The sequence below is a fragment of the Lathyrus oleraceus genome, chromosome 2 (assembly GCF_024323335.1).
Source record: "Lathyrus oleraceus cultivar Zhongwan6 chromosome 2, CAAS_Psat_ZW6_1.0, whole genome shotgun sequence".
Taxonomy (NCBI): Eukaryota; Viridiplantae; Streptophyta; class Magnoliopsida; order Fabales; family Fabaceae; genus Lathyrus; species Lathyrus oleraceus.
Window position 1 is genome coordinate 48387805 of NC_066580.1, and position 15261 is coordinate 48403065.

General features: G+C 38.4%; 1 non-coding gene across 1 annotated transcript; it reads right to left on the reverse strand.

Moving 5' to 3' along the window:
* Positions 1 to 1347: 1347 nt before the first annotated feature.
* Positions 1348 to 1454, reverse strand: LOC127124097 (small nucleolar RNA R71). The gene has a single exon (XR_007803734.1). It is a non-coding gene; the product is annotated as a small nucleolar RNA R71 (small nucleolar RNA).
* Positions 1455 to 15261: the final 13807 nt, after the last annotated feature.

Genomic DNA, 15261 nt, shown 5'->3' on the forward strand with positions numbered 1-15261 from the left:
TTACCATGTCTAACTAAATTTATAAGGTTAGAATGTAAGGATCGTAATTGAACCTATAATCCGTACAATTATTCACAGAAACACTTAAGGGCTATTTTGACTTTCAACTTAAGTTTTCCCGCACTTCAATTCCGTTGGGTAAGATCGAAAGCCGTCCAACGTCTTTTTCAACTTAATTGTTTTTAACTATTTCAAAAACAGCGAAAGCGCTTTGTTTAGTTCATTAGGAGTTTTTAACTTAAGAAGAAAAGAGATTTTAAAACTATTTTCGGACGCGTTTATAAGTTTAGAGTCTGGTTCGTGAGAACCTCTTTTGGTTAAGAAATCCAGGTTAAAATACTTTTCAACTTAGTCAAGATACTATATTTCTTAAAAATAGGTTTACTACTATAACACAATGCACGCCTTTTTATAAGTGACAATAAGAGGGTTTGATTAGGGAGTACAACTCGGTTCTGAATACGCGAAAGTGACAGTTCCTGTTAAATTGGTTCTTTTCAAAGTAGGAAACATTGCCCATAAGTAGCTCTATTAGCAAGTACTTGGATTATTAATTGATTACGTGAATTACATTCGACCATGTCTTTATTAATTGAACTTTATTCAATACTTTACTTTTCATTGCACACTCTAAAAACACCTATTTTGATTGCCTTTGATAAACACCATAACAATAGATAATGATAGATTGACACTTGGTCTCTGTGGATTCGACAATCTTTTATATTACTCTGACGCATTCGTATACTTGCGAAAAGCACGCATCGAGTTTTTGGCGCCGTTGCCGGGGACCAATTTCGTCAAATTTCATTTCCTTGTTGTTATATCGTTTAGACTTAGGCTATTTCCCGCCGGTCAATGCGAAGAACTCGCAGCACCGGAAGTTTAAGCTTAGTATATCCTCTGGCAGAACCTGAACGTTACGCTCGCGCACGTTTATTATTTAATAGAATTAAGAGAGCTATGGCCGAAGATCAAAACCAAATACCTCTTAAGGATTTCGCTCAACCATCCAACGAAGAACCTAGTTCTAGTATAGTAAACCCAACCATCCCAGCTAATAATTTTGAACTTAAACCCTCCCTGTTGCAGCTAGTGCAACAGAGACAATTCGCAGGTTTCGCTACAGAGAACCCAAACCAACATTTAAAAATATTTCTCCAATTAGCAGACACTTTTAAAACCAATGGAGCTTCTCCTGAGGCAATCCGTTTAAGATTATTCCCTTTTTCCCTCAGAGATAAAGCCTTATCTTGGTTAGATTCCCTTCCACCCAATTCCATTACGACTTGGGATAACCTTAGAAGAGTTTTCCTTGCTAGATACTTTCCCCCAAGTAAGACCGCCGTTCTTCGAAACCATATAACTAGATTTACCCAAAACCAAGGAGAATCGTTGTTCGAAGCTTGGGAGAGATATAAAGAGTTGTTAAGAGCATGCACACATCATGGTTTAGAAAATTGGTTAATCATTCAAACCTTCTATAATGGACTTCACTATAACACTAAGATGACCATCGACGCTGTCGCGGGTGGTGCACTGATGAATAAACCTTATCCTGAAGTTAGTGCCCTCATCGAAGATATGGCTCAAAACCATCAATCATGGGGAGTCGAACGAGCGACAGTTGAGAAGAAGGAAGCCCAAGGAGGAGTGCATGAACTAAGCTCTATAGACATGATGCAAGCTAAAATGGACGCGTTAGCCCTTAAGGTCGAGCATATGTGCATAAACCCGAATACTGCAGCTGCACTTTCGTCGGATTGTGAGATATGTGGAACCAAAGGACACCAATCTGCAGAATGCAGTCTATTAAACGAAACCCACTCTGAGCAAGTGAACTACACCCAAGGGAACCCATATTCGAATACCTATAACCCTGGATGGAGGAATCACCCGAACTTCTCCTATAAAAACAATAACCCTATTCAAAATAATGCACCTCCGAGACAACCTAGTTATCAAGCCCCTAGATCAAATCAACCTATGCAACCTGTGCCACCAAAGTCGAGCCTTGAGAAAATTATGGAAAATTTTATCACTGCTCAAACCCAACAAAACAAGGAGTTCATGAACCAAAACATTCATGTTAACGAATTGATTACCTAGTTAGGAACCAAGGTTGACCAAATAGTTACTCATACCAAGATGCTTGAAACCCAGATCTCTCAGGTTGCTTTAAACCAAGCCCCTTAGACCATACCTGGAGGACAGTTCCCTGGACAACCTCAACAAAATCCGAGAGGACAAGCCAATGCCATTACCCTACGAAGTGGGAACGCTTATGATGAGCCACCAAACCCAAGATTGAGTGAACTCGAAACTTCTAAGGAATATACCAAACCCACGGACGAAGTAAAGGAACCAGAGGAATCTGAAAACCAGGAAGGTCGAGAAAAAGGAGAAGAACCTAAAGATAAAACTTACGTACCACCCCCGCCATATAAACCACCTATACCGTAACCGCAAAGACTCAAACAAACCCAGATCAATAACCAGTATCAAAAATTTATTAAAGTTATAGAAAAACTTCACGTAGAAATCCCTTTCAAAGAAGCCATCACCCAAATACCTTCTTATGCAAAGTTTCTCAAAGACATCCTTACCAACAAACGTAGACTAGACGATCTGAAGCCTTTGGAATGTAATGCTATTTCCGAGAATAAACTAGCCAAAAAAGATGAAGATCCTGGAAATTTCTCCATTCCTTGTCTTTTGGGAAGTCATGTCATCGAAAAAGCTTTTCTAGACTTAGGAGCTAGTGTGAGCTTAATGCCTTTAGCAGTTTGTGAGAGGTTAAACTTAGGAGAATTACAGCCCACTAAGATGTCGCTTCAGTTAGCCGATAGATCTGTTAAGTATCTGATAGGCATCTTAGAAGATGTCCCTGTTAGGATAGGTCTGTTATTTATCCCTACTGATTTTGTTGTCATGGACATCAAAGAGGACAATGATATACCAATCCTTCTAGGTAGACCATTCTTATCGACTGCAGGAGCCATAATAGATGTCAAGAGAGGAAAGTTAACCTTTGAGGTAGGTGACGAGAAAATAGAATTTATACTTTCGAAATTTCTTATGGCACCTGTGATGGGAGACGCGTGTTATGCCTTAGATATCATTGATGAATGTGTTAGAGAATTAGAACAAGAAGAAATTATAAAAACAATTAAGTTACCATCAACTCTTATAATGGAAGATGATGACTTTAAGAAACCCTACATCGATGATAACCTTTACGAATGTTTATCCCTTACCCCAGATCCTATGCCATGCCCTAAGAAACCAACCTTAGAACTTAAGGAACTGCCTAAGAACCTGAGGTATGAGTTCCTCGATGAAGAGATGAACCGTCCAGTCATAGTCAGTGCTACCTTGAGCCAAGAGGAAACAAACCAACTTTTAGACGTTTTACGAAGATATCCCTCAGCCTTAGGATATAATATCTCTGACCTGAAAGGTATAAGCCCATCCGCATGCATGCATCGGATTTCGCTCGAAGAAGATTCAAAACCCTCCAGGGAACATCAGAGAAGAATAAACCCTATAATGAGTGATGTTGTTAAAAAGGAAGTTCTTAAGTTACTTGAGGCAGGTATAATCTATCAGATCTCGGATAGTAAGTGGGTGAGCCCTGTGCATGTAGTACCTAAAAAGGGAGGCATCACAGTCGTGCAAAACGATAAAGGCGAACATGTAGCGAAACGGTTAGAAGGAGGATGGCGGATGTGTATAGATTATAGAAAATTAAATAAAGCAACCAGGAAGGATCATTTCCCTTTACCATTTATAGACCAGATGTTGGAGCGTCTAGCCAGACACTCTTACTTCTGCTATCTAGATGGATACTCTGGATTCTTCCAAATACCTATCCACCCCGAAGATCAAGAAAAAACTACCTTTACATGCCCTTATGGAACTTTTGCCTACAGACGAATACCATTCGGCCTCTATAATGCCCCAGCCACTTTCCAACGCTGCATGATGTCAATCTTTGCAGATTACCTATATGGTATCATGGAAGTGTTTATGGATGATTTCTCGGTTTGCGGATTAGATTTCCACAATTGCCTTGCTAACCTTGAGAAAACCCTATAGAGATGCGTGGAGGTGAACCTCGTGCTAAACTGGGAAAAGTGTCATTTCATGGTGACCGAAGGAATAGTTTTAGGACATATAGTTTCCGAAAAAGGTATAGAGGTAGATAGAGCTAAAATAGAAGTTATAGAAAACCTAAAACCACCAAAACCATCAGAGAAGTCCGAAGCTTTCTTGGACACGCTGGATTCTACCGGCGTTTTATTAAGGACTTCTCCAAAATAACTAAACCTTTAACTGGACTTTTAATGAAAGATGCTGAATTCATTTTCGATGAAAAATGTAATGACGCATTTAATCTTTTAAAGCAAGCGTTAGTATCAGCACCCATTATGAAACCACCTGATTGGTCAGAACCTTTCGAGATAATGTGCGATGCTAGTGATTATGCGGTTGGAGCCGTTCTAGGACAAAGGAAAGAAAAAAATTACATGCAATTTATTATGCCAGTAGAACCCTAGATGTTGCCCAACTTAACTACGCAACAACTGAAAAAGAATTACTCGCTGTAGTTTTCGCTATAGACAAATTTAGATCTTGTCTAGTAGGAGCAAAAATTATAGTTTACACCGATCATGCTGCCATTCGTTACCTATTAAGTAAAAAAGATACCAAGCCCAGGTTACTCCGATGGATTCTATTACTACAAGAGTTTGATTTAGATATAAGAGATAAAAAAAGGCACTGAAAATGTAGTAGCCGATCACCTTTCTAGGCTAGAACATCTAAAACCAGAACTAGTACCCATAAATGATGATTTCCCCTATGATAGACTGATAGCTAGACTAGAAACCATTGAAGATAATAACCTAGGCCCTGATGAGCACTCCCAAAATTCCTTAGCAATAAGTAACGTACCCTGGTATGCAGACTTCGTTAATTACCTAGCTGCTGATATAGTACCCCCTGATCTTGACTACCACCGCAAGAAGAAATTCTTCCACGATGTGAGAAACTTCTATTGGGACGAACCGCTCCTTTTCAAAAGGGGTAAAGATGGCATTTTTCGCCGTTGCGTTCCGGAAGAAGAGGTAAATAGTATTATCGAGCATTGTCATTCTGCATCCTATGGTGGACATGCGAGCACCTCTAAGACATACGCCAAGATTCTTCAAGCTGGCCTATTCTGGCCTACCATGTGGCGTGATGTCTATGCTTGCATTGTCAAATGTGATAGATGCCAACGCACTGGAAACATTTCAAGGCGTGATGAAATGCCTCTAAGAAACATTCAGTAAGTAGAACTCTTCGACGTATGGGGAATAGATTTCATGGGACCTTTCCCACCATCCTTAGGAAACAAGTATATCTTAGTAGCTGTAGACTATGTGTCTAAGTGGATTGAAGTTATAGCTGCACCACAAACGACACTAGGGTAGTAATCAAACTATTTAAAAACTATATATTCCCTAGATTTGGAACACCACGTTTAGTCATAAGCGATGGAGGATCACACTTCATATCGAGAATATTTGATAAACTTTTAAGAAAATATGGAGTTAGGCATAGAGTAGCAACACCATACCACCCACAAACTAGTTTCCAAGTAGAAGTATCTAATAGGGAGATAAAACAAATCCTAGAGAAAACTGTTTCTATTTCTAGGAGAGACTGGTCTCAGAAGCTTCAAGAAGCATTATGGGCCTATAGAACCGCTTTCAAAACCCCTATTGGAACTACTCCTTACCAACTAGTATATGGAAAATCCTGTCACTTACCATTTGAATTAGAGCATAAGGCCTATTGGGCCATTAAAACTTTGAATTTAGACTACCTGGCCGCTGGAGAAAAGCGTACCCTTGACATTCATAAACTAGAAGAACTTAGGCAATCTGCCTATGAGAATGCAAAAATATACAAAGAGAGAACAAAAGCCTATCACGACAAAAGAATAGTAAAGAAAAACTTCAATATAGGCGATCCTGTTCTCCTTTTCAACTCTAGGTTACGACTCTTCCCTGGAAAGCTACGCTCAAGATGGACTGGCCCTTTCGAAGTATCCAAGATTCTGAGATCCGGAGCCGTAGAAATCAAGAACGAAACATGTAGTCCATTCATTGTAAATGGACAAAGACTAAAGCTCTACGAAGGAGGAGACATTCCAGCATACTACTCAAGCCACACTCTGATTGATCCACCGATTCCTACTACTACAGGTGTATAAATTCTAATCGTCAAGCTAATGATGTTAAACAAGCGCTGCGTGGGAGGCAACCCATGGTTTTTCATTTTACTTTTTCGCATTTATTTAATTTTATCATATTTTTCATCGAGACTAAAAATTTGAATGGTTTATATTTTCAGGATCACTTTCCTAACTTTTACAGGATGCAGGATTTCGATGATATGCATGTAGCCTATAGAGATGATGCTCAGAGAGAGTGCTACATCGCTCTTTATCAGCGCCCTATGGCGCCCACACGTTATCCTGATCCGCACTATATGGAGGCAATGGGTATCGAGCCGAGTATCCGATTCCTGAGCCACCAGCTTCACTGGGATGAGTTTGTTGACGACTTGAGTAACACCTACAGGAACTTGACATTGGAGTTCCTCAGTTCATTCGATTATGACCCATACTCTGGACCGAATGGGTATGTTGCTTTTAGGCTCTTTGGCGTTGAGTACTCTTTCAGCCAGAAAGAGTTCGGTGACCTATTGGATTTCCAGACCACTCATGATGCTATCCCGGAGATACCTATGGGATATTTTCTGGGTAAGGAGGTGGAGAAGTTTTGGAGTGATATATCAGGTGGCGGAAGCCAGGATCCATCTACGCATCTGTCTCATGTTATATATAACCCTGCCTGTAGTGGTGTATTCGTCGCTATATGATCTATCGATTAAACCATAAGCTATGAGATACATTGAAATTTTCGAGTCGCCACCGCACTTTTATTTATCCAAAGGACTGGCTAAAAAGCGAACAAAAGCCTAAGAAGTTTTACACGTAGAAAACTAATAAAAAGATCAGAGAGTCTGGGTAAGGGGTAAATTACGCAATGGGAAGGTGTTAGGCACCCACTACGTCCTAGGTACTCCTAGGGAGCCCTTTTCACACTTGTTGTAAAATATTGTTATTTGTTATGACAAAAATATTGTGCAAACATGATTGGGATGGTGAGAAAAGAATATACATTTTTATTATTATTAGGTTCGAACGGATGAACCCGTTGCCTACGTACCTTCCATCAAAGGTAAGGATCAGAACGCCGTAGTTCGGCTAAAAGATTTCCAAAAGTTGGTGGATTCAGTTTTAAACACAAGCACTGAGGCTTTTCATTATCAACGGGAGAACACTCGACCAAAAACAACATCCACCATGCGAGAATAGCTTCGACGTACTAGAGGGGTTAGCCCTGTTTGAAGTACGGAAGTCTTACTGTCGACTCACTAAGGTAGGCAAGATTTACATCAACCACAAAGATAATTGAAGCCTATGGCTAATGCATGAAAAGATTAACAATGGACAGAGCCAAAACAAGTGAATGAGTGAAGTTAATTGATTGTGATTATGAAAAATGAAGTCAGAGTATGATTAAGATTGATTCGAAAGAAGTATTATGAAAATGGAGTTTAAAAAGGTCAAGGACTTGAGGTCCAGGTTTTTAGTTAGAAAACATGAAGATGTTTGCACAACACTTATGTCAAGTTTGAAAAGTAAAGTGTGAAAAAGTCTAGGACATAATGAATGAATGGATGAGGATGGAAAGTAAAAACTTCTTAGAGGGTTCACTTCTTGAAATCATATAGCAAATGATTCAAGTGTGTCCTTTGGAATAGCAATTAATAATAACAAACAAAGCAAACAAAAGCGGATATCGGATGCCAATCACTGGTCTTACACCAATCTCCTAAAACCAAATGGGATATCAGATGCCACTCAATGGTCTTACACTAATCTCCTAACAAAGAAAATAAAAGGGCGGATACCGGATACCAATAGATGGATTTACACCAGTCTCCTAAAACAGAAATGGATATCAGATGCCACTCAATGGTCTTATACTAATCTCCTCAAACAGAAAAACAAAGATGAAACAGGGAAGTCAACTGCCAATTTGTCTGGACTTAGGTTAACTCCACAGTATGGTCCTAGGAAATCCAATGCCACATTACAGGGACTTATAGTGGATCCTCACATACAAGAACAAAAGCAACAATATGATCACAGGAATGCAAATGCCAACTTACAGGGACTTATAATTGCAACCTCTCATACAAAACCAAACAAATCATATTATGATCACAGGATAACAGATGCCAACTTACAGGGACTTATAACTGTATCCTCACATACAAATCAAACAGATCAAATTATGATCACAGGATAACAGATGCCAACTTACAGGGACTTATAACTGCAACCTCACATACAAACAGATAAACAGAAGATATGAGTGACCAATGAGGTCTTACACTCTATCCTTCCATATCATAGGAGCAAATGCCAAAGCAATGGACTTACAATTGTCCTCAATGGGCAAACAACAATGATAGCATCACAAAAGCAAATGAGATGATCATGCATTAATGGCAATTGATGATGATGATAAATGCATAGCATACAGGCAAGCAAGTGCATATGAAGCAATCAGTCAATCAATGAATATCAAACAGCACACTCTATAGCCAAGACAAGGGGGGCTCACACAAGAGGGTTTGACTTTGAAAGTCCACTGTAATAGGTGAAAGTCGCTCTTAACCTGGCCATTGAGGGGCTCAGGTGAAGCAGATGAAAAGGAGATGAGGGGTGTGCCTCATTGCTTCAATCTCATATCAGAGAGAGCATCAAAGAAAGTGTGGGAGTTCAGAAAGTAGGAACTCTCTCCACATTATTGACTCGATTAGATCTTGGGTATTTATCTCAATGCTTCAACCATGTAATGGGAGCAAGAGAGGACACACTGAATAGTGGGGGATAGATTGCTTATCCCTACCTTCCACCAATTGCCTTACTTGAAGGACTTTTCCTGCTTAGGACAATTTTAAACAAACACAGGCATTGCCTCTTAAGGAGGACTTCAGACAGTTTGCCCGATCAAATAACAGACCGGGTCTCCAGACTACATGAAGAAGAAGTATTTATACCTCAAAAGCAAATGCTAAAAAGCAAAGCAAGCAAGTTCAAAGAACTTAGGCAACTAAAGTACCTGAAAAAGTCAGACTCATTAGTAAACAAGTCAACAGTCAAAATCAAAGGAAATAAACCAAAAGTCAACCACAGAGGGACCAATTGTGCAAGGCACAAAGACTCAAGCATGTGAGTCACCTACAAAACAAAGATTAGCACATCATATAATTCAACTCAAACAAATATTTGAATGATCCTCAAGGCATTAGTGCTCAACCTGAAACAGATGAACTCAACATAAGCTTGGAAGACCACTAGGACTAGCCTAGGGTCAAAGATGAAAGAAAAAGTCAAGGCAGCAAGAAAAAGTCAACCCAAACCAAGTTTGAACATTCAAGAAGCATTCTCAATTGGGTTCATAATTATATCATGCATCATGGTCATTTCATATGCAAAAGGATGCAAAGCATGGCAAGAGAAGCATACAAAAGTCAATAGCAAAGACTTCATTCAAAAGTCAACCCAAACATTTTTTAAAAATCATGAAATAAATCACACTCAATCCTAACATCTAACATGGTATACATGTAAAATTTCAAGGCATTTGGATGAGAGGAAGGCAGTCAAGTAAAATCATGAAGTCAAATCAAATTCAAGTAAGCATGGTGAAAGTCAACAAGCATAGGTCAACTTCAAAAAATCATATCAATTTGAAAACAAAAGAGAAATGAATGAGATTAACACCATTGCAAAGCTTGAGATGTCTAGTTATCACATATGAAATTTCATGATCATACAATAAGATTTGAGAATTTCACAAAAGATTTGGCAAGGCATAGCACAAAAAGTCAACAAATGACCACATATGGAAGAAAATTCTCAATTAAATGGAAAACAGCAAGATTAAATCCAAGAAAATTCATACATAAACTAGACATGTGATAGGTCATTCATGCAAAATTTGGGGTCAATTGGATAAGAGGAAGCATGTGAACAAAAATTGGGAAAATACATGATCATGGTATAGCACCAAATGTAACACATAACTTCAGAAAATCATAACTCTCAATCCACAAATGATAAATGCACAAACTTTATATGGAAATGAAGGTCAATGTGTCTAGTTTCACCACAAAAAAAGTCAAAGGCAATGGATATGACATGAGTATTTCACAAAGAGAATGGCACAAGGTATCATTTATGCACACATGTTGGGAAAACAATTATCATTAAAAATCCAGCCACTGAAAAATTAATTAAAATTTACCATAAAATAGTAGACACATTCATGAGTTTAATGCAAAAAATCTCACAATTTTTGGAGTTAAAATGAATTTGAAATGAATTATGGAAGTTTGATGAATAATTGAATGAAGTATGAACATGAAAGCATAGCAAATGGGGTCAAACCAAGTCAACCGATGGCAATTGTGTAAATAGTGAAGTCACTAATTAAAACTACAGCGTTTTGGCAAACAGAATAAAATGTTGTGATTGGTTGGCTGGCAATAAAACAGTACACACGCAGGAAATTCTATCAAAACAACCAATTGTGTTTCAAGGTCAAAACCCTTAGGGTTTATGCAGCATGGCTCATGGTATTGATCCAAAACAAAACAAACAACAGCAATGGCTCATCATTCAGTCTTAATCAATCAACCAGAACAACAACAAATGAACAGCAACATGTATCATAACCATTATGCAACAATCAAACACCCACGGCCAAATACAGCTAGCACAAAAACATGTAGATTTTATGAGCAATTTCGAAGTTTTTCATCAGCAGTGGTATTCATCATCATCATCAAGCAAACAGCGACCAATCATGCATCTTCATGAAATCATCAAAATAAAATCTGACAGCATTCCACATACAGCATGGCAAATAGCAATTATGCAACACCAAAACACAATAAACCAAACACACATCACATGAATTTCTGGATAGAGCCAAGGTTTAAACAGCAGTAAAATGGTTCCAGCATTGTAAGCATCGAATCATGAACAACAACATCAAGCATCATCAACAAATAATCATGGCATGTTAAGCAACGATCATGGACAAACAACATCAAGCAGACAGCATGGCTTGGCAAACAGCATCATGCAATATTGAACAACCACCACCCCAACACGACAAACACAATGCAATGGACTTTTCTGGGCAATGGTCAGGTTCAGTATACAAACATCATCATCATGTTTCATCATACATAGACATCAAGCAAACAACAGAAAAATTTCTGGAAATTAATCTTAGAGTTTTTCAAAACAACACAACAGCAACAACATGTTTCAAAATTGCAGCATGGTTTTAGCATGGCAGCATGTTCATCAGCATCATATCAAACAAAACAACAGCACACGACAGCATATAAACAGCATGGTGTTGAACATCAATGTTCCTCATTCAACCAACACAGCATGGTATTGTAAGGCTCTTCATGCAAGCTCATCATAAACAACAAACCAAAAGCAAACATGAATAATTCTGGCAAATTCATCATAACAGCAGGGGTAGACATTCAACATCAATGTTCAACATTCACACAGGCAACTTCAGACAGACATAATGAACAGCATGGCCAATGGAATATCAAGCAAACTTTAACCAACAACCAAACAAACAGTAATCCTGGAAATTCTGGGCAGCATAGGTTTAATAGCAGGGCAAATTCATGTTGTCACCAATCATCAAAACAAAATGACTCGACCAAACCACACAAACAACATTCAAACATGATTCACATGGATTTTCTGGTTATGATGTTTGGTTCAAATAACAGCAGCATGGCTAAGCAACATTCAAAATTTATCATCAAGCCAAATTCATCATCATACAAATATCATGGCATCACACTCATAAGGTTCGTGCAACATGTAACAATAACAGCCAGCATGCAAAATTTGATTCCTGGAAAAAAACATACAAGAGTTTAAGGAAGCAGCACACATGTATTCATCATTCGATGTTCATCATCATCAAACCAAGCAAAACAAGCAACATGGCCATGGAAATCAATCATAAGCAACAACATTAGTCAATAAAACATGGTTATGAACATGTGTCATTATGCAACCCTAACTAACAGCAAGACAACATAAGCATGAGGAATTTTTCTGGACAAATTCATGATTCAAGCATAACAGCATCAATTTCAGCAGCATTCATCAATTCAACTCCATGGTTCAACAATCATCCAATAAGTTTTCAAGCAAAAACACACAAGGGCATGGTATAATGACCATCAAGCCATATCAATCATCAACCAAACAAGCATTAGCCATGAGGAAAATCTGGGCAGAAACATGCTTATGAACAGGGCAGCATACATTCATCCACCATGAGCTCGAAAATTTAATGTGCCCGAAACTTAAAAACAAATGTAACAACAGCATCATCAAGCAATAGGCAACAAGAATATAACATCAAAACTCATCAAACTAATGCAAGCAGAACCAATCGAACGAAAATGCATTTTGATATGAAAAAAAGAAATTCAGATATCTCCCTCATGAGGGCATCATTTCAAACAAGGCATAGCATTCTAGAATCAGCATTCAAGGATCTTTCACAAACATAATATGGCACGGCAAAAAGAGAAGATCGATTACTTACTTGTTTTGGAAGAAAATCGAGCTGCAGTGTTGTATTGAGGGTACAGGCTTGAAACAGACGAAGAGAATGCCTTAGGATGGTGGATGATGAACCTTTTTTAGCTCAAGAATGTCTAACCACATCTAACTTTCGACTTGCCATGGAAATGCTCCTAGAGAAAACAGAACTCAAGCTGCGAAATAGGTGATGAATAATGCTGGACAAGGGTTCCAAATGGTGACTATAGCATGGTGGAAACAAGGATGCTCGAATTTCTCAAAGGGTTTGTGCAGAAATTGTGCTTTAGCAAAAATGCAAGATGAGGGTGAGAGAGAATTCTGTGAGGGTAGGCTGCAAAACTAGGGTTTGTTTGGACAGAAAAACCTTTATATATCACCTGTTTAACATCACTTAATCATGTGGTAAGCTAACTTAGTGTAAATGCCCTCATTTGCAAAGTTGCTAATTTTGGACAAAGTGGAAAATGGGGGGGTGGTAGCTGGTCGAATTGGGCCTGAGCATGCTGTACAGACTATGCAAAATGCTGTTTGTTGTTGTACATGTACTGCTGTACTGATTTTGCTCTTTGAAACCAATTTGCAAAAATGCCAAGTTGGTGCATAAGTGGAAATGGAGGTATGTTTGCTGCTTGAGTGGGCTGTGAAATGTTGCAGAAGGACCAACATAATTGCTGCTTTTGGTCTACTTTTGAATGCTGTACCTTGCTTTGCTTATGTACTTCCAATTGCAACATTTTGCCAACTTTGAATTTTTGTCCAAAATGGTAGTGAAATAGTGAAATGAACATGGTTTAAGGCTTGAGACAAGTCACAAATGTGATTTAGAACATTTCCCAATTGGCCAAATCAAGAAAAAGTCAAAGAATCAAAAAGTCAAAGTTTGGTCAAACTTTGAATTTAAATGAAAAAGGTCCAAAAATGCCATTTTGATTGGCAAGGTTTTAGGTCATGAAATTTATATTTTTGGAAAGAGGATGAAAAATGTGGTTTGTAGGAAAAAAACCCCACCAAATTTGGCCTTATGGTTTGAGAGTTATGGCTTGTTGAAGTTCAAAAATTGGTGAAAATGATTTGATCATATCTTGACAACCACACATGGGATTTGAGAGTTCTTGGACTTTTTGAAAATGGGAGAACAAGATCTTCAACTTTCATGTTGGGCAAAAATTCATTTGAAGCTTGTATCATGATGTAAGTTTAAGATCAAGAAGTTTCCATTTTTGGCAGTTGAAATTACAGGTCCACTTTCTATTTCTGGAAAATTTCTGATTTTACTTGATTTTCTTCCATGATGAGGTTTGGCATGATAGATGAGGCTTATACAAGCATGAATGAACTTCTTCAAATCAATTCTATCCATCAAATCTCTGATTAAATCCACAGTTGACCAAGTTTGACTTTTTCTAGGGTTTTGGATGACTGATGCACTTCTGATGAATTCCAAACCCTAATTCTTTGAGAACTTGACTTCAAATAATGTCTCAAGTTGTATGAACCTTTGATTAATGATCATGATGTCCAAATTCCACAAGAATGGCCATCATCCATTGCTTTGACTGACTGTTAACCATCTTTGACCTAATTGCTGATGATTGCTTCCACTGCAAGCAACAAGGTTAGACTGACAATATTTTTGTACTTTTTGAATGATAAACATATGAAAGCAAAGAATATACAAATGCAAAGTATGCTTGGTGATCAAGAAACAAAACCCACAAGGCAATCTATCCACTAAGAGGAAAGCAAAGGCATGCATTGGTCCTTGAGGCCATGATATGAATGATATGGGCCATGAGGGATCTTAGGGCCCAAAATTGGGGTCTTACAGATGCCCCTATTTAAGGTCATTCTAGCCGGAGAAGTGAAGTTTAGAAATCTTCATATCGACGCGGTAGAATGGACTTAAATAACAGTAATGAGACAAATTTTGGTCCCTAAGAGACCTCATGATGCAGATGTATGCGTGTAAAAGACACAAACTCTGTGGGGAATATGATTCACACAGAAGAAAAGACGATCCATCGGAGCAATACACTCACCAGGAACAGAGACTCTCATACGACTCTATGGGGATAATAAAAGAAAAAAGAAATGTGTGAACAAGACACGACTCCAAACTGGGGAAGACAAAACTGACATAACGTGAACAAGACACGACTCTGATTAAAGAAAACAGAAAAACAGACTGGAGAACTCACTGGGGAGTGAAGGACTCACACTGGGGAAAGAATTCCAAAGGAAAATAAATCCATTGGAGAGACACAAGCTGACTCCTGAGGAGAAGCAAAAGAAAACTTCACTGGGGAAGTAACAAACAAAATGAGATGTTACCAGGCATAAGGGTAACAAAACAACAGGAAGGAACACCAAGGATACCGGGTTGTAGGTATGTAACAGGTGAACGGCCAAAGACGTGAATTGGTGTGTGTTCCAAGACACTCATCATCCTGAAGTGAGCGAAAGCAAAC